The 19,966-nt window shown below is 39.3% G+C and overlaps 1 long non-coding RNA gene across 1 annotated transcript in view; it reads right to left on the reverse strand.

The window, feature by feature from the left end:
- Positions 1 to 8,437, reverse strand: part of LOC142055715 (uncharacterized) — a 12,453-nt gene extending 4,016 nt beyond the window's left edge. Inside the window, exons 1-3 of the long non-coding RNA XR_012660000.1 lie at positions 8,351 to 8,437; positions 7,846 to 7,921; positions 7,604 to 7,715 (exon numbers count right to left, since the gene is read on the reverse strand). This is a non-coding gene — a long non-coding RNA (uncharacterized LOC142055715). The remainder of the gene's footprint in view (positions 1 to 7,603; positions 7,716 to 7,845; positions 7,922 to 8,350) is intronic.
- Between the last annotated feature and the right edge of the window lie 11,529 nt (positions 8,438 to 19,966).

Raw genomic sequence — 19,966 nt, forward strand, 5'->3', positions numbered from 1 at the left:
TATGTCTTATAAGTAATTAGTTTAACTGATGTGGAATCACTATAACCCCAAGACTTCCAAAATTGTTTAAAGATTTAAATTTCATGGTTGGTTTCATAAGCCAGAATAGCAGCAGCCAGGTTTGTGGCTGAGTTGTGAAAGTTAACAGAACACTGTGTCAGAACTCACTTTAAATAATATTAAATTAAAGTCAGAGGATTGGAAGTGAAGATTTTAAACAGGATGCAAAATTTTACCTGTCATAGTTTAAGTAGTGAAGAAACCTGCAGGGTCTATAAGAAAGATACCTAACTGAGACATGGATTTCTTCCTGAGTTTGTTGGTACATGCATTTTCCCAGTAAGATTACAAATAAGAACAGATGCGTACTGTGATAAACCAAGAAAAACAAAAGCATACTAGAAAGAAAGCTTGAAGTAAGTACAAGTTTTTACATGACAACATATGTGCTTGATGATACTGCATCTATGGACTCTGGAGCTTTTCTGTAGGTTTTAATTTGGTAGTGTTGTAATGGCTTTTTTAAAAAGAAGTATGGCTTCATCCGTTTAGGAAGACCTGGAGAGTTTTCCTTTCTCAGATAGCAACTCTAAGATGTAACTAACCATGAATAACCCCAGAGGTTATTTTGGCAGTCTCCTGTTTGAGGGAGAAAGCAGGTCCACTGTAATAAACATCTTCCTGGACCAATAAATATAAGCCTGTAAATTAACTGAGCTTCTATCTGTTAGCTGAGTTTATTTCTACAGACTTTTTGACTTCACAGATTCAACATTAAAGACTAAGTCATCCCAAGCTCTAAATAGTGGAATACACTACTGAAAGCAGAGGAAGCTTTGTGAAGGTGCAACAAAACTACTTCTTTCCTCCTCCCAAGTGGATCAAACTTTAGGATTCTGACTGCAAGAATTTCTCTTTTGATAGGCTTAGGTCTCAGTGGGATCTGTCTATAGTCAGCAGAGGGAATATACATGGTTAGCTTCAGCTGAATATCTGTTTTAAATAGCTAAAGTTAGTTGAGAGAAAGCTCAGCCTCCTCTTACAGCAGAGACTTTTTCCTGTGTACTGTAAAAAAAAAAAAAGTTCTTTAGTAAAATTTTTGCTGGAGCCTAGGAAGATAGGATGTGAAATCTGTTTTTCAATCTCAAGCAGTTTATATTTTAAGAAAACATATAAAATGCTCTGTATTGAGATTATGTTAAGTTAGTTTGTATCTGAAATGAAATAAAACAAACACTGGAAGTTCCTTACAATGGTGTTCACATTCCCTGCTAAGTTCTACAGGCCCTAAAACAGATGGTGAGGCCTTTCACAGTCAGATATGCCACACATCAAGATGAGGAAAATGTTTTAATTTTCAACAGACATAGCTGACGACAAAGAAATAAACTACTGAAACAGTTGCTTTATAGGTCTGATGTTCTGAAGAGGCACGAGAACTACAGATCTAACAAAATTTAGGATTGTTTCACTACTGAGATATTTCATCTGAGATAATAAGGAACTGATTCAAAAGAGACAAAAGGAATCGGGGGGTGGGGGGAAGAAAAGAAAAAGGAAATTAAAAACCTTCACTTCAACCTTTTCACACTTTCAGAAACAAACTGCAACCAAATATTTTTGAAGTCCTGGAACAAGTAGAGAGAGAGTTTTTATTTTGACAATTGTAATTGCCATCAAGGTCTGAAACCGTAACACCACAAAAATGATGTTTCTGGCCAGCACCTGAAAGGTAAGTGCCAGAAATCTCACATGAAATGATGGTTTTCAGGAGACTGCCAGTTCAAACTGGAGATTTGATAGGTTCAGATAATTTCAATAAACATTCAGACTTCTAGATGATTGTCTGAACCAAACTTGCACTCTGAACCTTTCCATTCAACTGTCTGAATTGAAAATCATATTTATAATTTATACATAATAGCATTATCTGGGGAGTATGTTACTCAAGGAAGAATATTTAGTTAGCAACTTCTAAGATCTATCTACCAGTACATTATCTTTTCTCTCCCTTACAACCTCAGTATTTTGCAGAATGACAGGATTTGAGAGACATTTTTATATCTGAAATTTGTTTTCAGGAAGCTGGAAGTAAAATCGAATACTTTAGTGAGCTGTGAAAACACAATTAATTTTTTTGTTAACCACACTGACAACAATAACTTCTTGGTTTTTTCCCCATGCATATCACCCACAGTCTGATATACAAGAACATTTTATTTTAATTTCAGATTTATCTTTTTCCTTTTGGTTGATGGAAAGCTCTGAAATGAAGAGCTCAGGCAGGTTTCTGATGTGTAAAATAACAGGTTTTCTGGACTCTCAGAGATTATGTTAAGCTACCAACCTCCATTATATCACAACTTCAGGTTTGTTTAAACAAGTTTCCACCTGCACAACAACCCCTTTTACTGCCAGTGAAACACACTCTTCCCCAAGGAGCCTGGTATTATAAATCACCAAAGTGCACATGCTGCTGCTGCCAGCATGAGAGGGGTCTGGCACGATGAATCTGAGGAGTAATGAGGGACATGGAATAGCCCACACACATTAGGAAAGGAGAAACCAGAAGGCAGCCTTAGAGCATAGAAAGCAGTGTATCAAAAGCTTTTAAACACAGCCTATGTTCAGATATGGAACTTTAATCTGCTAGCTGTGACCATGAGGAGAGCAACCAGTCCCAGAGCAAATGCACACCATTAGATAGCCTAGCATGCATGTGTACATACACCTGTGCATTATAAAACAAAAATAAACTATAACATCAGACTGCACTATGTGCATTTCATAGTAACAACAAGATATGACTTTCAAATGATTGGACAAAAACCCTACTGAGTTGAACAGACTAGAATCTGAGACCCCATCCTGCCTAAGCTGCATGTTTTCACCACTTTACCAAGTTTGCTCCACTGTTTTTTTTCTCTGCAAGGACTCAGGGGCTAGTTACAAGTATGAAAAAAACATTACACTCAGCCCCTTTCCCTGGCTGCTGTTCCCATTGGTAACAGCAAATTGCTTTCTGTTGCAAGAGCCTGTAATGCTTGTAGTCTCCACTTACCCTAGCCTCCTTCCTTTTTCTGAAGGAAACCGGTGGTCTTACAGCATCCTGGGGGTGGTCTGCAGACCTCCTCTTAGCTGCAGTTGCTCTGGTTCTTGTCTATGCTCCAATCAATTCATACCCAGCTCAATGCCACCCACAGTGTGCAGTTGCATGTGAATATCAGAAAGTTCTCTGAAAGATGCCAGCTCTATATTCCTTTGATGTGCCATATTAGGTCCTAATGGGCCAAATTCTTCCCTTACACACAGGCAGCTCCTGCTGACTTCAACCAAGGCTGCAGATTCACAACACACAGCTAACCACAGTTTCTGAAGTATCTCAGAATAGAGCTCCCTCCAGTACAAGAAGACATGTTCTTCAGTGCCTCAGCTATACCAGTTGCTGGAATCTCTTTGTCCCCAGAATAAGTCCACATCCATGTGTAAACACATTTTTATGGGGACACCATTGCAAAAGACTAATTGGATTAAATAGTTCTCACAGCCTCAGGATTTTTCTGTACTGTGTCTGCAAATTATACGCGTAGGCCCAAGCCATTTCTAAATAAACCAGCCTGGACAATACTAGAAATGTATCTAGAAATGTAGGAAGGGATTCAGTGCAGGATGCAAAGCCCACGAGGAGGCTGGGTAAGGTTCATGGAATTTACCCATACTGTTTTCTGTACTGAGATACTTGTGGTCCTAGCAGTACCTAACAAGCTAGTTTAAAGATAAACCAGCCTCAACAACTGGTATGAATTGCAGTCATAGTAGAGACCTCAGTATAGCCATCCCCCAGAACAATGACTGTTAAGCTTATGCAGTTATTTGTGGGACTGAATCTTAATTATACCATAGCTGTTCCACTTCTTCATCCACCATATGTTTAAATGGCAAAGCCAGGTTAACAGAACATGACATTCACATGCCTGTGGAGTTTTGGTTCTTTTTTTAATAACTGACATATATTTTATGGTAGAATTATAGTGATGATCTGGGTGCAGTTCTGAAAGCAATCAGAAGCAGTTATTTATATTTACTTTAGAAAAATGCACCATATGTTGAACCCAAGGCAGTTTATAAAGTACACAGACTAGCAGGAATACTTCAGAACAGTCCTTTCTATATCCTTTCAAGTTTTTTGAAAAATGCATAAATATGCAACTGTCAATGCTGACCTGAAAGATTCCTGCATTGTGTGCACACGTTCTGTACTTTTTGCTGGGTATATTGGCACAGGATTATCCCAGCAGCAAAGGCTATATTGAATTTTATATAGCAGAGACTCACAGAATTTGTACCCACATCACTCATTCTGTAACAGCCTGCAATTAATTTGTTGCAGAAGGATAACAGATTATTCATCCATGAGTGGTAGATTTAATACAGGCTGGAAAATCTGGTGGAAAAATTAGGATTGAACTATTCTCAGCTAGCTCAGACAGGAGCATCTTGATAAGACAAGGCAGGGCAAGACAAAACAAGACAATATAAAACAAGACAAGGCAAGGCAAGACAAGTCAAGGTGCAAAGTTAGGTTGAATGGGGCAGTTTGCAGAGTCCCTTATCACATCCCTACTAGGGAGGTGAGGGGTTATTGTGCTGCTGTCATTTAATTTCTTTGTTTGTATTGCTGTCTTCAGATTATCTGCTCAGATGGCATCTGCTCAAATGAAATACAGGCAGTAGTACTCCAGTACAGATTAAATGGTGGGATTAATTGCTCTGTAGCTCCTTCCTTCCGTGTCTTTTTTTCTCTTCTAACCTCATGAGTTTTCCCTTTTGCAGGGTCACGTAACGCCGCAGAGCTTGCAAAGTGTGCAACTTCCCCGGCATGCTGATTGCCTTGGCATTCATCCCTCAGAGTCATAAGGCCTAAAGCTGTGACAGTCCAAAAGTCATTTTACTCTGCCATGTTTCCTGGCAACACGGTGGGAGAGAAACTCCGCCAAAACCATCAGTGAAATGAACTGACTTCATAGAGCTGGTTATTTTAGATTTCATTGAAATTAAGGACAGAAGAGACAAACGAAAACTGTTTCATCTGGACCTCCTGTTTATCCCAAAACATTAAATATCTGTATCTCCAATCCAAGCAGCTATTCCCCTAAGAATGGTTCTATGTAATACTTAAATCCCAACTCCATCCTCTAGCCTCAAACAGGGACTTGGGGGCTCAAATTGGGACACAGATGGTGTCTCACCAGCACTGAATGGAAAGGGAAAGTGACCTCCCTAGACCCCTTAACCGCTTTCCTTCTAACGCAGCCAAGCATGCATTATTCACCATGAGAGTACTCTGTGGGCTCATACCCAGTCTGGTTCCCACCTTCCCACCAGGGCTACTATTGAGACCGTTTGCAACCTGTGCTAATGCATGGAGCTGTTCTGTCCCAGGTGCGGGACTTTGCACCTCTCTTCATTGTACTGCAGGAGTTTTCTGCTGGCCCTCTCCTCAAGTTTATCAAGTTTCCTCTGGACTGAATCTTTGCTGCTCAGTCTGTCACTGACTTCCCCTATTTCATTATAACCCTTGAATTCTCCGAAGGTACGTTCTGCCTCATTATCTTATTATGGAGTAGCAAATATTGCAACTACGTTCATGGCACAAAAGGTAAGGAATGAACAGAGGACTTCAGAGTCAGAGATTCCCACGCCAGAAAGATGCATACCACAATGTTCAGCCAGATCTTCCTCTCTCTTTGCACACAGGCTGTGAGCCATCTCCTGTCTTTTCTTACAGATAGGCCAGAGTGAGTAAGTCATTCCAATATTTAATCATTCTCACTGCTAGGAAATTCTATCTTGTTTAAGTTTGTTTAAGGAAATTCTTTCTGCCTTTTTCCAACTGTTTCAGATTTCAGCCTAAAGCTTTACTAAAGTATTGCATGAATTGGTACAAGAAAACAACCTCAGACATAGAATTTTAAGATTTTTTTCCCCCACATTTTTGAAATTGATATGTGAAATTTTCTGTTGCTCTGAAGATGGGAAAGGAATTTGTGAAAAAGTTGCATGTGTTTTCCTACTTCATTTGCAATTTTTGAATTTTTATATTTTAAGAAGAATTTTAGACCCATTCCACTCTTGGTCATTTAGACCATACCTAGACAGTAAGAAACTATTTTTCAAGTGTGTTTTATAGTTCTATATGAATTTTGAACAATGGTAATTGTGCACAATGAAGTTGCCTGAGTCTGGTACACACAAGGGATGGTGGATCTGAAATCTTTGGACATCAAAATCTATGATCAGTTAAAGAGTTCTCAGCCTACTTTAGTCTTCATATATCACTTCTCGGAAGATCTTGGTTTCAGACTTGAGGAGCATGGCATGGTGTTAATAAGAACCAACTCAATATTGCTATCTCTTCCTCCAACGAAACCTAGTTGTAGTGAGTTTAAAAACCACAACAGTGGAGATTTGCTTGCACATTAACTTAAGAAACAGAAGTTACAACCTGCTTGGGTTACTGCTGTTGAATGCTTAATTTTTCTTTCTTCCAGTATTTATTTTCCATGTATTTTCTCTGCAGCTGGAATGGGTACTAATCCTTGATGAGGAAGTCAGAAAGGTGAGAAGGTAGAAACATTGTAATATAGATTTCCCATAGATGTCCCAGCTGCTCTGTACTTCTCTGGTGACACACACAGCAGCCTTACTTTAGTTAATCTAGTGTTATGGCTGGCTTGTATCACTGGGGTAACATAAAGCCACAGGAGCATATTGGAGAATCTGGTTCTGTGAGTATGCTTTTGGCCAGGTTTGACTTTTATTTTTATCTATGTAATTCAGCAAAAATAATTCCTTTGACATCAGTGGAATAGTAGCTGGTATGTGCATGAGGAAGCTAGAGCATTCTTTGAGAAGAAAATGCTTGTATTTGTAGCATTAGAATAGTATTTGAGACCTCTGCATTCAGTTCCTCATTATCACAACCTTTTTCTGAAAGCTTCTGCAAGACATCATTTTCCTGCTCATGACATGTAAAATTAGGGTGGATTTTTTTTTCTTTCATCCTTCATATGTCCCATTTACTTATGTTAAATGCTGAGATACAGCAACTGTTTCTTGGCATGTCTTTGAAAAGCACCCAGCACAACAGAGCCCTAATTCGTGAAGAATTTGTTAAAAAAAAATAAAAGGTTAACTTTCCTTAATTCATGCCTAATGATGCTTTAGATGAGACACAGAAAGTTCACATACACAATGACTTTTCCCTGGTTACAGTGTAAAACGGTTTGACTAGAGCTATTCATATTTCCTCCAATATGCTGGTAGCATTTTCTATTCTACCTGCCAAAGAAACTGAACCTCTGATAGAATCCTGGAACTGCACAACACCTGGCTTTTTTGCCAAAATATTTTCAAGGTGTTGCACGGTGGTGAAAAGTAAATTTTGAAAACTGTTTTTCCCCCACTGCTAAAAGTCATCCATTCCCAACAAAAACATTGCTCATGTCTCAGGCACCCTCTGCCTTACAGGCTATTTTATGAAAAAAAGGAGGAGGGAGGGAACGCTCTGCATAATTCCTCACAGTCCCCAGCCAGCACCTACCTCATCAATGGAGTTAAGTCCAAGAGGTATTGTTAAATCCTTATGCCGTCCTTCTGAGACTTGTATCCAATTTTGTCTCCCTTTACATGTGCTTCCAGGTCCACTGTGATTGCTTCAGCATCAATTACTAAAAAAAAGAAAAAGAAAAGGCAAGGGTGTGGGGGGGAATATCCCCAAGCCCCTTTATAATGTAGGAGGTCTCAGCTCCCCCCAAAGACCCATCAGATGTTGAGCATACTCACTTGGAAACAAATTTTAGCAGTTTGCCATCGCTGAAGGACATTGTGGGCTCCTGAGCTGTGTACCACCACTGCCACTCTGTAGGTGTTTGAGAAGTGATAGTTAGAATAGGCAGTGTGAGTTGAAGCTTATGTGCGCTGTGGAATAACAGGATGATTTCCTCTCCCCTGTCCTGTTTGAGTATGCCTGTGTTTGTGTGCAAAGGTGGAGAACTGCCTTGGTCTCTCATCTGTTTATAAAGCACTGCTTTTGCTGGCCAAGGATGCAGGCAGGTGGGCAGATATTTCTTTCCAAAATTTCCAGTTGCACTATATGCCTTCAGCCAGGTATGAGCCTAACTTGTGTACATAACATTTCCATTCATTTGTCGTTGCCCCCCTCTGAAACTACTCATTTAAGAATCATATTTTTGATTGATTGCACCAGTTCTGTTTGCCTAGTTCTCTTTTTTTAAATGCTCCACCTTGTTCTGTTGTTTATTCCCAATCCACCTATGAACTGACTCACCTGTTGTATGCTGAAAAGTCTGAGTTGATGATGAATACCAGTTCTGTAAAGCTGTTGAGAAGAGGCAAATTACATGGCCATTATAAGCCAGTTGCATGAAAATCCTTGGGTAAACATCATGTAAGTCAATGAACAGAGCTCCAAGTTGGCACGTTTTGCTTTTAGGTAATGGATAACCCTGCATACAACTACTAGAGTGTTCCCTCTGAACTAATAATGAGGAGGAAGCAAAGATCATACTTGGATTTAGTACAGCCAAGTGTGAGGGCAAGAGTTTTATTAAAGGAGTTCAAACAAAAGGGCAGGCATGACCAAGATGTTATGCCTAAGGATTTAAATTTAGTTTCCTGTGTAAGTATGCAATGTCTGCCAAGAGACAAATTGTTTCCAGGGTAACACTTGAAAAGAGTGATCGTATATCCCTTAGAGTCAGGCTGTTGAACATTCGTACAGCAGGATGCCACCATGAGTTTGTGTGTGCATCAAGCTTTACGCAGAAACGGTGCTAAGTGAGGTTGTACTGGGGGGAATCTCATTCAGTACTATTTTTTTTCTTCCTGCCATTTTCCAAGAGAAGGGCCACCATCAGAGGATATTCACCTGAAAGGGTACTGCTGTGGACATTGCTGATTGAAAGTGCAAATGCCTGTATAAGAGCACTAAGGCTTGAATTTTCAGGGATGGCTGATGGAATTAGGTACGCAGTTCTCACTGAATTGCAGCAGAATTTGCATGCTTTCTGTCCAAGCATTTTTTGAAATCCCAGACTAACGGTACATGGTATTGTGAAATGGCTAAAAGCTTGACCATTTGGTGCATCTGATGTCTAATTGCTGAAGCTATGCCTACGATAAAAGGAGTTCCTTATTGATTCCCCGTATGATAACAAGTACAATAAACAATGTATTACTACATTAGTTTTGGACGAGTCAGTTGGAAGGCAGGCTCAGAGCACTCCTGACGGTGACTGGTTTCATTTCTAATGTGCCCTGCTGAGAATGTTGAAAACGTTGTACTGACAGTTTCATGTTCATTTTCTGAAAACAGAAAAATAAATGCTAAAATAGGTTTTGCACTCAAGTTATATCCTGCTTTTATTCTGGGGTAAGATTTGAGGAAGTTGATCTTTCTTCTTTTTTTTTTTGACAGTTTTTTAAAAAATGAGGAATTTGAAATCACTTTGTGTTGACTTGACAAGAGAGATTTCTTTTCCAGTTCTTTGGTGAACTGCAAATATACAAATATTTAATTTAATTTAATGTTTTACTCATGCCTTTGTTCTTTTTTTAGTGAAACTGAAGCCACTTATCAAAATGAAACATCATTTTGACTCAAAACCTTTTGTTCTCAAAATGTCAAAATGAAGCCTTTAGAGTTAAAAACCAAAACAATGTATTTTCCAGAATCAACACCAATTTAAAAATATTTTGGCTTATCAAATTTGCATTTTCTTGGCAAAAATAAAAACAAATAAGTTGTACTCTGTTTTATTTTATTGACCTGGATCTATTTAGAAAAAGATACAAGCTGAGTGAAAAAAATGGAATACATGAAAGGAGGGTGCCAGGGTATTGTATTGTGTTGCAGTTGTCCCGATGTAAACACAAAGATATAAATTTTCAGGGTTGCATTTTTCTTCTGTTAATGCAGAATCGCTTCTCTCTTGGGTGGCTGAGATAGCAGTGTGTAGATTTTAAATGTCAGCTCATGCTTTTCTGCTCAGTGGAGCATACTTATTTCTGCCTTGTAAGGTTGATTTAGACTTTATTGAGAGAAACTTTTGTTTTGAACCCAAGCTAAGAAGTTTAGCTTCCTTCTACTCAAGGCTGAAATACCCAAGATCATGATCTCCTTCTGTAAATACTATGATAACTTCTGCTCTTGAGACCAAAAGTATTTAGAGGACATAGTTGGCTTAAAAAATCTCTTTTCTCAGGCATTTGGTTGAGAGAATGGGATGTGGGGGAAGGAGGGTTTGATTGTTTGTAGTTTTACGTCAGGAAGTCTAGCAGAAGCCACTGCAACATCTCATAAAACATTGTGCAGCTGTGTGCAGACCTCAGGGTGCACAGATGCATATGTATTATATTTCCTTGGAAGGGGCACAAGCTGAACTTTTCGATTTTGACACCCGACAGCATCCAGCAAAGGTGAGGTCTGCTACTTGTGCTTTAGGTTTTAAAATTAAAACCGTGTGTGTTGTAGTGCTCACATGACATGTATAAATGTATAAATGAGGGCCATTAAGTGAGTGCGTTTACACATCATTTAAATGAAACAACACACCTAACCAGATGGATTCCCAAAATGAGTAATTTTGTACTGTTATTTCCATAACTATTGCCCTTCCTGGTATACCCTCACTTCTCTGGTATGTCCATCACTTTGATTTGAGCTTCCACAGTGTGGGGCAAAGACCTTGCTTCTCTATGTTTTCTGTGAAGATCTTGATGTTGTTATGTGTAACTGGGAGTGGGATTTTTCTCACCTAACTTTAGCCATCAAACACTTACGCTCTAGTCTGAGCTTGCCTTTTTGACATCCTCACTAGCCAACGGAAAGGAAAAAAGGTTTTCTTCAGAGGGCAGTTTTATCCATCCAGAAAGATATATATAAGACAGTTAGATCCATATAGTTTTCTAGATGTGCCTGTCACTGATTACTTGTGATAAAGGGAGTCTGGAGAACTAACTTGGACAAATTGCCAAACTTTCAATGGGAACAGTTAATAAGATGAAACCAAGCTTATAAAACAATATCAAAGAACTAAAAAGAACACAGAAAGGTAGAAAAAGACAACATCCAGGGGCTTTTGGGAGACACTGAAAGTTTTTACCACACCTCTGCATATAGCAATTTCTATAGCATTTTGTTCGACTTTCCATGAGAAAGTCTGTCAACAGTGCTGCATCTTATTATGGTTTCCAGGATGGCTGCCCAATTTAAAACAGGAAAATCAGGTCTCAAATCTTGACATGCATGTAGAAGGACTCCAGAAGCCAAAATCTAGCTACATGCCTGCAACAGCTGGATAAAACTACCAAATAAAAATAGAATGTTAACTGGCCTACAATCCCTCTTTCAATTCAGACCTTAAACGTGCCAGTGGCGTGAAGTATAAACTCTTGTTTTTTAGATTTTGTTATCTTTGTTCTTGAAAATTGGCAAAGTATCCCATGCAAATACCACCCTCCACCCAGATAATTCTAGCCTATACGACGATGTCAAAACACATCTACTTCTTCGTTTCTGTTATATCAACTTGCATTCTTTTCCTCTCCACAGATGGTAAGAGAAAAATAATAATAATGCCAGCTTTTCTTGTAGCTCTTTTTTCCTTGGATTTCAAAGCGCTCTACAAAAGTCAATATCATTATTGCCCTTTTTTCTTATGTGGAAATTAGCTGTGAAGTGGCATCCAAATATAGAACCTGAATATTAGTTTCCAGTTAAAAACAGAAGTTGATATTCTTTTCAGTAAGATTTCCAGCAGCTGAAGTGGGTCTTAAGGAGTACCAGTATGCTAGCAGTGGTGCATTTAGGAGTCCTGGCACAAAGAAAAAGAAATCTGCAAATGTCATTCATTATTGTGACCCATTTTGCTGTCATGGCACTTGCTCTTTGCCACATGAGTATGCCAGACAGCTGCACAGCAAAGTGTTGCAACTTCTGGACTGTTCATCAGTTGTTTTTTTATGGTGATAAAGTGAAAGCTGAAGTTGTAATAATGCAGGGTATGTGCTCATGTGCACGTGCAATGTGTGTAACATAGGTGTGTATCCGTGTGCTATGTGCAGTTGTTTGGCTGTAGTCTGCCTGAGCTGCATCTGTTAGCAATGAAAAATATGTGTTTTCTCACAGACATAAAATTCTGGGCCACTTAGAGGTGAATATTTTCATCAGATCTCTCCCCATCCTGTAATTTATAATCAGTGGAACTAGTGTGCAGTGCTCTAAGACCATAAAACAGATAGAAAATAATCATGAAGGGAGAAGTTTGTAATGTTTGCCAGATGATAATCCAGAAGGTCTACATGCTCGGAATTTAGACTGGTGACCCCTGTTACCTTCTTCAACAACACAAGAAGGAAGAAGATAATAAGATTATGTATTGGAGAGTAAGTAGTCAGCAGTGTAATGGGGCATACTTCTATTAAAGTGTGTGGACAAGATTTTATAATTAACGGCTAGCTTTATGCACATCCTACACATGTGCTGGGGGATACAGCAAGGAGCCTGGGTCAGGGGAGGGAAGGAAAGGGTTGGAAAGCATGTCAGAGGACAGATGTGAAGGGCTAAGGGAAGGTAGCAAAACAATACCACCCAGTCATCCATCTGTGAAAAGGGAAAAATCTTAAATGAAGGATCCTTTTTAGGCTTTTAAATGTTCCATATATAATATACTGCTTTGTACTTCCTGTTTATGTTTTGTCTATTTTATGAACTCAGGAGAGTGAGTCAGTCAATGTAAAAATGGAAATGCTTTGCTGGAAAATGCTCTGCTCTTTTCATGTAATATGAATCCTGAAATATGAACTACTTCTTCCCTAACAGGACTGCAGAGCATTTATAGCTCTTGGAGGCACTTCCCAGGACTCTCTGGCTATGTCCATATGAGTAAGACCACAGGCTGTTCTTTGGCTTGGAGGTCAGTAGCATAAAGAGCTGTTAAAAGCCCTTCAGGCTTCAGAAGCTTCAAAGAACTGCAAGCACCCTGCCTCTGGGGAATCGTCCCTGGCCCATACATACTTCCAAACAGTGCCCAGGAGCTGTTTATGAAAGGGTCAATGGCAGATGCTAGTTAATTTACTTGCTTAATAGATGTACCCTGTTTTGCTCTAAGCTTTATCTGCATTGCTCCTGCAAATATTCACGCACACAGTCCTGCCAGCAGGAAGGAAAAGGAATGAAAAACCATCTATTATTTAGAGAAACTACTTGTTCGTATTAATGTTAGTGAGATTATGATGATGGTAACATGATTATTCTGAAAATCAAGTCCTGCTCTATCCTGGCTATAGAATACTAACTTCCAGGAGATGATCAATCCTCACTTTCACCATTACTTCTGTACCTTTGGGTAAAGATCTGGGGACTCAGGAACTCTATACCAAGTGAAGAATTTTGTCTAATGATTCGGCTAGGTTGACTCTCCGACATGGTGTTTCCTTTCATTTACAAATTGAGCAGATTTGTTCAGAAGTCATTACGCAAAACTAATAACTAAGTTACACTGTTTCATTTCTAGAACCTGAATTTTAGAGAGCAAAATAAAATAAGCAAAACTGACTGTTTTCATGAAATAATGAAATAATGATTGTTAATTGTGCGATCATCTAAGGTTTTGTTGTCCTGGACCTATGTGATGAGACTTAAACCTGTTTTGAAATTGATGAGAGGTTTTCCACTGATTTGGTTGCATTATATATCAGTCTCTATTATAAGCCTTTCCAGTACATAGTAAAAGCTAAATTAGCACACAGATAGTGACAGAGGGTGTGAAGAATGAAAAGGCCAAACACTCATGTAAACTGTATTGTTCACAGCCATACAAATTAGCTTCTGATTGACTGTCTGAGCCTGACCTGAACTCTGACCTGAAGTGCACAAAGCTTGAAGGTTTTACATCCAAAGAGTCTGTTCTCATAGTGCATTCTGGAGCTCTTCCAGAAGTGTCCAGAACTTCCTCTTTGTCCCAGGACATATTGCCTTCCTCTTCTGGCAGCAGCCCATGAAAATGTGCAGGTAGAAACAAAACAGAAAGTTTCTAGCCCACGGCATATTATGTTAAGGGAATCTATTGTATTGACATATGGGTAACTAGAGATGAATGAACTAGTTCAGTCTAAATAACAACCAGCCCCAACCTTTGCCCACTCAAAAAGTGACCCTAACCCAAATCTTTTTCCAATTTGGATTGGTTCAGAGAGATCAGCTGTCGAGTCTGTCAGCTGGTAGCCAGACACCAGAGCAGACATAACTAATTAGGGTATATTCCCTCATCTGGAGATTAAACATTTTTTTTTTTTGTGCTCCATGCATGTTCCCATAGTTACAACTTGCATTAAAACCTCCTGGTCTGAAAGCAGCATGTTCAGAACCAAAGCAAGTGAAAAAGTAGGTTTTTCCCAGAGAAACCTATGGGAGTTTAATTTGTATTAACTAGATGTTTTCTTCCTCAGCAAAGTTCAGCCTGCAAAGTTACTGACATCTCATCCTCACAGAACATCTGATTCTGAGTTTGAGAACAATTTATTTCTCAGCTCTTTTAGTCAAACTTAGCCCACACATTATCAAAATTCCTCCAACAACCATATAATTCTGTCATTTATGTCTTGAGAGAAAATATTGCAAATCCAAAAGCTCTAAAAATATGCATAACTTGGGACCTCAGTGAGGTGTTGTGAATTCTGGTGGCTAGAACTCGTGAGGTCTCCATGGAATAAGGATAACCCATAGGACTGAGAAAATTTAACTGAACAGCTGAGCTGTAGGCCCCTACTAAACAGCTTGCTGACTGTGAGAGGCAGAGTATGAAGCTTCCCTATCTTTCTAAAAATAAACTTTGGTGCTAATGTATGTGCTCTTCTGCACTTGCTATAATTGCAGTTTTGAGAGGCTTTGCTCTACCATTTATTATTTTCTGCCCAGATTTCAATCTGGTTCCACAATAGTCAGACAGCGTGCTAATGTATTTGAGTCAGAGTATATTTACCCTGTACTTTGATGCCAGTGATATTCGGAATCTGGGGGAAAGTTAATATAACGGAGGTCGGGATATCAGTAGGTTTCAAAACCAAGATTAAACATGCTTATGGCTAAAAAGACTGTAGGGCAACTTTATGATAGGGAGACTATAAACTCACATGTTTCACATGTGTTAGTGAATGGTGGAAAAAGATGGGGAAAATATATCATTTCAGAGAAACTAAGCATCTTGTGCTCAATTTCTTTTCAATATGGATTGTGCTCCTGAAAAACAGTTTTAATTACATATTATGTATGTATTGCTAGAAATTATTTAACCATTTTGCATTCTGCAAGGTACCTCTGTATTGTCTGAGTCGGATGGTACTGTTGTCTGCACAAATTATTTTTTTTTAATGCCAGAATGTGGACTGATTACGTGTAAATGACAGTTTTGTATAACTGGAACAGGAAACATATTTCCATAACCCATGTCTCAAAGCTGTAAGACAATGGAATGGCTTTGTAGAAACTCTGCTTTCTGAAACCCATCTCATTTATTTATTTTTTCTGCAAATCCAGCTCAAACTTCTCCTAGCTGGGTCAGTCATTGTTTGTAACAAAAATTGACTGCTGTTGAATCTTGCTCCCTAAATATTCGATGGTGTAGTAGTCAGGATTTATCGGGCATAGTGGAACTCAACGACATCTGTACCAGAAGGCACAGCATCCACGAGAGCTGAATGGGTGCAATCTTCACAGAGTTTAATTTAAAATTTCTTATACATTTTATATAATTAAAAATGCTTAGGAGCATCTTCTAAACAGTTTCCCTCAACTTTGTGAATTAAAAGTTGGGACTGATTTCACCTGCTTCAGCCATGCACTTAGCCAGGTACATGCCAAATTTGCTGCTGCCCAGCTGCAAGTCCAGAAGGGTGAGTTCTCACATGATGTGGGAACAGGTATGTCAGGTACCCTACAGCATTCCAAAAAGCACCAGAAACTTGTGTTTAGGCAGCTGAGTCTGCCCCTAGCCCATGGTTAGCTGAATCACTTTCTGTATTCCTTTGACTGTATTGACTGCCTCTTCATTGACCACTTAGGGAGCTTAGGCACCCAGCCCGTGTAATATGTGCCTATGTGTAAAGAATTAAATTAGGGTGTCTAAATCTCCTGATGAATTCTGCCCTTAATCTCTTTAATAATTTGTTCTTGAAGGGAAGAGACAGACACTTCCACCCATCTCTTCTCCCCAGAGACTAACAGATGACTCATGTCTCCTCTTGAAGTGCTAGTCTCCATTGACATGAGGTGACATGAGCCTCACTCAAACATTTTTATCCTGGAGCTTTGATGAAGTCCTTAAAGCTTGGGAACATAGATGTCTCTTGTCCCACAGGCAGGGGAAGGGCTGAATTTGCAGCTCAGAAGTCAGAAGAGTTTTGCCTTGATGTCAGTGGAGGAGCTTAGGTCCTTACAGAACAAGAAATACTGCAAGCCCAAAAAGCCTCCCCTTAAATCAACAGAATGGGATATATTTGGAAAATAGTACACATCTGATCTGAAGGGGGACAGGAGATGTCACACTGAATGTGTATTTTCATTTGGTCTATGTATTTAATTAGACACAATACAAAAGCATTGCTACCTGCCTGCAGTTATTTCACTCTTTCTGTGAATGCTGGGTACACATAGCATCAGATTAATGGTGAACTTTGTATATCTGACCTCTAGTCCACCAGGTCAGTGGAGCTTCCCTGATGTTACCTGTACTGGACATTTTGTCCTTGGAAGAAAAACGTTGCAGATGTAAAACCAGAAATAAATATGGAAGTGTTTTCTGTGTGCAGCATATCTTGTCTATATCTTTGATTGTTTTTAACAATAGTAGGGGTCTGATATTTTCCAGGCATTGTGGCTGCTCTTCATCTGAGAATCTCAAAGTATTTTAGAAAGAGTAAAATTAACCCTCACTCTATATGTGTATGCTATGTTAGTTTTATTACAGAAAGTTTAAAATAATGTCGCTTAGCACATACAATCAGTTATGAGGTGGGAAGCTGAAGCAGAATCTAGTTATGCAGTCTTCTAATCTTGTCACTAGAAATCTCTAATTAATATACAAGCAATTCTTGTGGATAAGGTTAAAGGTACCAGGACCTTCACTGAAAAGCTCAGTACTTGTCAGCAGCTATTATACTGTGGAACCATTAATGGAGATCGCTAATATTATTTTTGAATCTGTAAAAATGTATAGGAGCATTGGAGCTAAACTTCCGGATTGTTCATGTTGCCATATTAGTAAGACAACCCTTGTTATAAGCCTGATAGATCCAATGGCTTTTTAAATATTAAGCTTTCTTTGCAGCCTTCCCTTCCTTCCCTTCACCAATCCCAGGGTCTTCTCTCCCCCAGGATCTCACTGGGTAAAACCTGGCCTGCGTGGTGGTGCAGTTTTCCCTGTGTAGTGAGTATATGCTTCCTGCTCTGATCTTGGCCATGCAAGGGGAAAGGGCCAAAGGTGCAAGCAATGCCTTAACCTGTCAGGATGGCTGTGTCCTCATTTCTGGTGCAGAAGGTCTCTTCAAAGTGAGCAAAGTTGCCAAGAGAGGTGGTAGATGTCCCATCCCTGGAAACATTCAAGGTCAGGTTGATTTGGGCTCTGATCTGTTTGAAGATGTCCCTGCTCACTGCAGGGTGCTTGGATTAGATGACCTTTAAAGGTCCTTTCCAACCCAAACATTCTGATTCTATGATTCTTTTAGCATGTCTTAAAGCCATCACAAGTCCCTCTAAGGAAAGCTGTAATTTGGTACATAGTCAAGCAGTACATGTTTAACTAGCTTAAAGCCACTCTGTGTTCCCCTCAAATTCCTCTCTCCATCAGTAAAACCGCACAAAAGGTGAACATTGCATTGGTGAAGCTTTCCCTATGGCCAGTGAAAAGGGGTTTGGATCTGTCTTATTCACATTTGTATACTGGTATGCAAGAAAACTGTCAGTATAACAAAATAAAGGATAATACTACCTTACCATGAAGATCTTACAGTCCAAGGTCCAAATTATATAATGCTTATTTCAGCACAACACCAATTGCCTTTATGCTGTTGAATTGCTATCCTTGGACAGAGGAATACAAAACTGGGGATGGGCAGGATGATGTCCCCATTTAGCTCACTACAACAGACTTACCGAGTAGGGTTGATGGCTGAAGCAAAATAAGACGTGGAACTCTATGCTTAAATGATGTGAAGCACAGGTCATTTCAAAGTTAACAGATTTTTAAGACCAGAGGTAGCACTGTAATCATCTAACTCTTATTTCCTGCATAACACAAGCCAGAGTGTTCTACAGATTAATTCATGCTGTGGAGAGAAATATTCTCCCTTTTTCAAAGTCAAGAATACTGAGCTCAAAAGCTTATGGTTGAACTAGATATGGAGGTGATGGGTTTGAGCTTATTTGTTCAATTATTTCCTGAAGAAGCTGCACACGCAAAGGTACAGAAATCAATTTTATCTTTTCAAGTCTTCTTCCTCAATTGTCTTGTTATAGCAGTGTTTATGATCTGGCCTATATTTATTGCATTCTTCGCTAGCATAGGCCTTGCATTCCTCACTTGATGTTTGCCATGTGTTGGGCATTACTTGAAATACATAGTTCTGGTTTCTTTTCTCCACAGTCACCGGACAATTAACTGAGATAATGTAGGCAGTTTTTGAAAATTAATTTCAAACCATCAGTTTTAAAGGTAACATATTGTTAGAGTACTGGTATCAGGAAGAAGCTATCAGTGAAGAAAAGAAAGAGGCAATAAGCAATCAAGCTAGCACTAAAATCCAGCCAGATTAGTAAAATGACATTAGCTGTAATCTGCATTCCTTCTTTTTCTCTCCTTTTCTTTTCATACGTACATACATATATACACACGTGTGTGTGTGCACACGTGTGTGTGTTTGTGTGCGTATAAACGAATTCCCACATCTGACACAAAACATAACGGTTTGGGTTTATTTTTTCCTAGGTGTGAGATGAGCAGAGGTAAGTTTCACTGGTTTGACCTTGTGTGTCCAGGTTTTTCCTGTGGCTATTATAACTCAGCACCTGTACTTCCACTGCTTCTTGTCTCCTGTAGGAAAGTAGGTCTGTTCAATATCGGGGCAGGTAAAGTGAAGGCTGTGTCTGAAGCCACTGCTTTCTATTTGTACAAGCAATAGGTACAAAGTGGACATTAAACAGGCACCCTGCTGTGTACCTGATCAGTGTCTGTTTCATGTCTATAGTTCTCGTATATTTATTTTATACCTGCTCCAGGAGCTGTTTCTCTTTCCCTCTTTCTCTCTCCTTTCCTTCCCCAAACACACAGTTCTTTTTTCATTTCCGTAATGATGCATTACGATAAAAGTGGCATCTTTGGGAAGATTAGATAAATCAGTGCCTCTGGGACACAAACACAAAACCTCCAGAATTTAAAGCCAGTATTAAAATAGGTGGGATTCAGTTTCTGTGCTGCACTCACCAATTCTGCAAATAAATGCCCTCTTCTTATTGCCCAAGCTGTTAATGCAGCAGGCTCAAGGGAGTTCACTTCCAAACTTAGGTGTTTCAGTTCTGTGGGCTTAAACCACCTCTGAAAGCATCAAAAGCACTTACCTCTTCTTATTGACTTAAATGGATGTCCTGGCTCAATGCCAGTTCATGCTATTACCTTGTCCCTATGAATGAATGAAGTTCTAATAAACCAGGAAGAATTCATCCTTGAACATATTTTGTCTTGCGACTGGTGACTGCTGAGACCATGTGTCATGCTCTACCTCCTTCTGGCAGCTACTGCTCATAGCAATGGGTCTTTCAAACTAACATTGAGATCAGACCTGTAAGCGGTACATGGGAAGTGTGGATAGGCAACCCCTGTTAGCTCCAAGA

Source organism: Phalacrocorax aristotelis, chromosome 3 (assembly GCF_949628215.1).
Source record: "Phalacrocorax aristotelis chromosome 3, bGulAri2.1, whole genome shotgun sequence".
Taxonomy (NCBI): domain Eukaryota; kingdom Metazoa; phylum Chordata; class Aves; order Suliformes; family Phalacrocoracidae; genus Phalacrocorax; species Phalacrocorax aristotelis.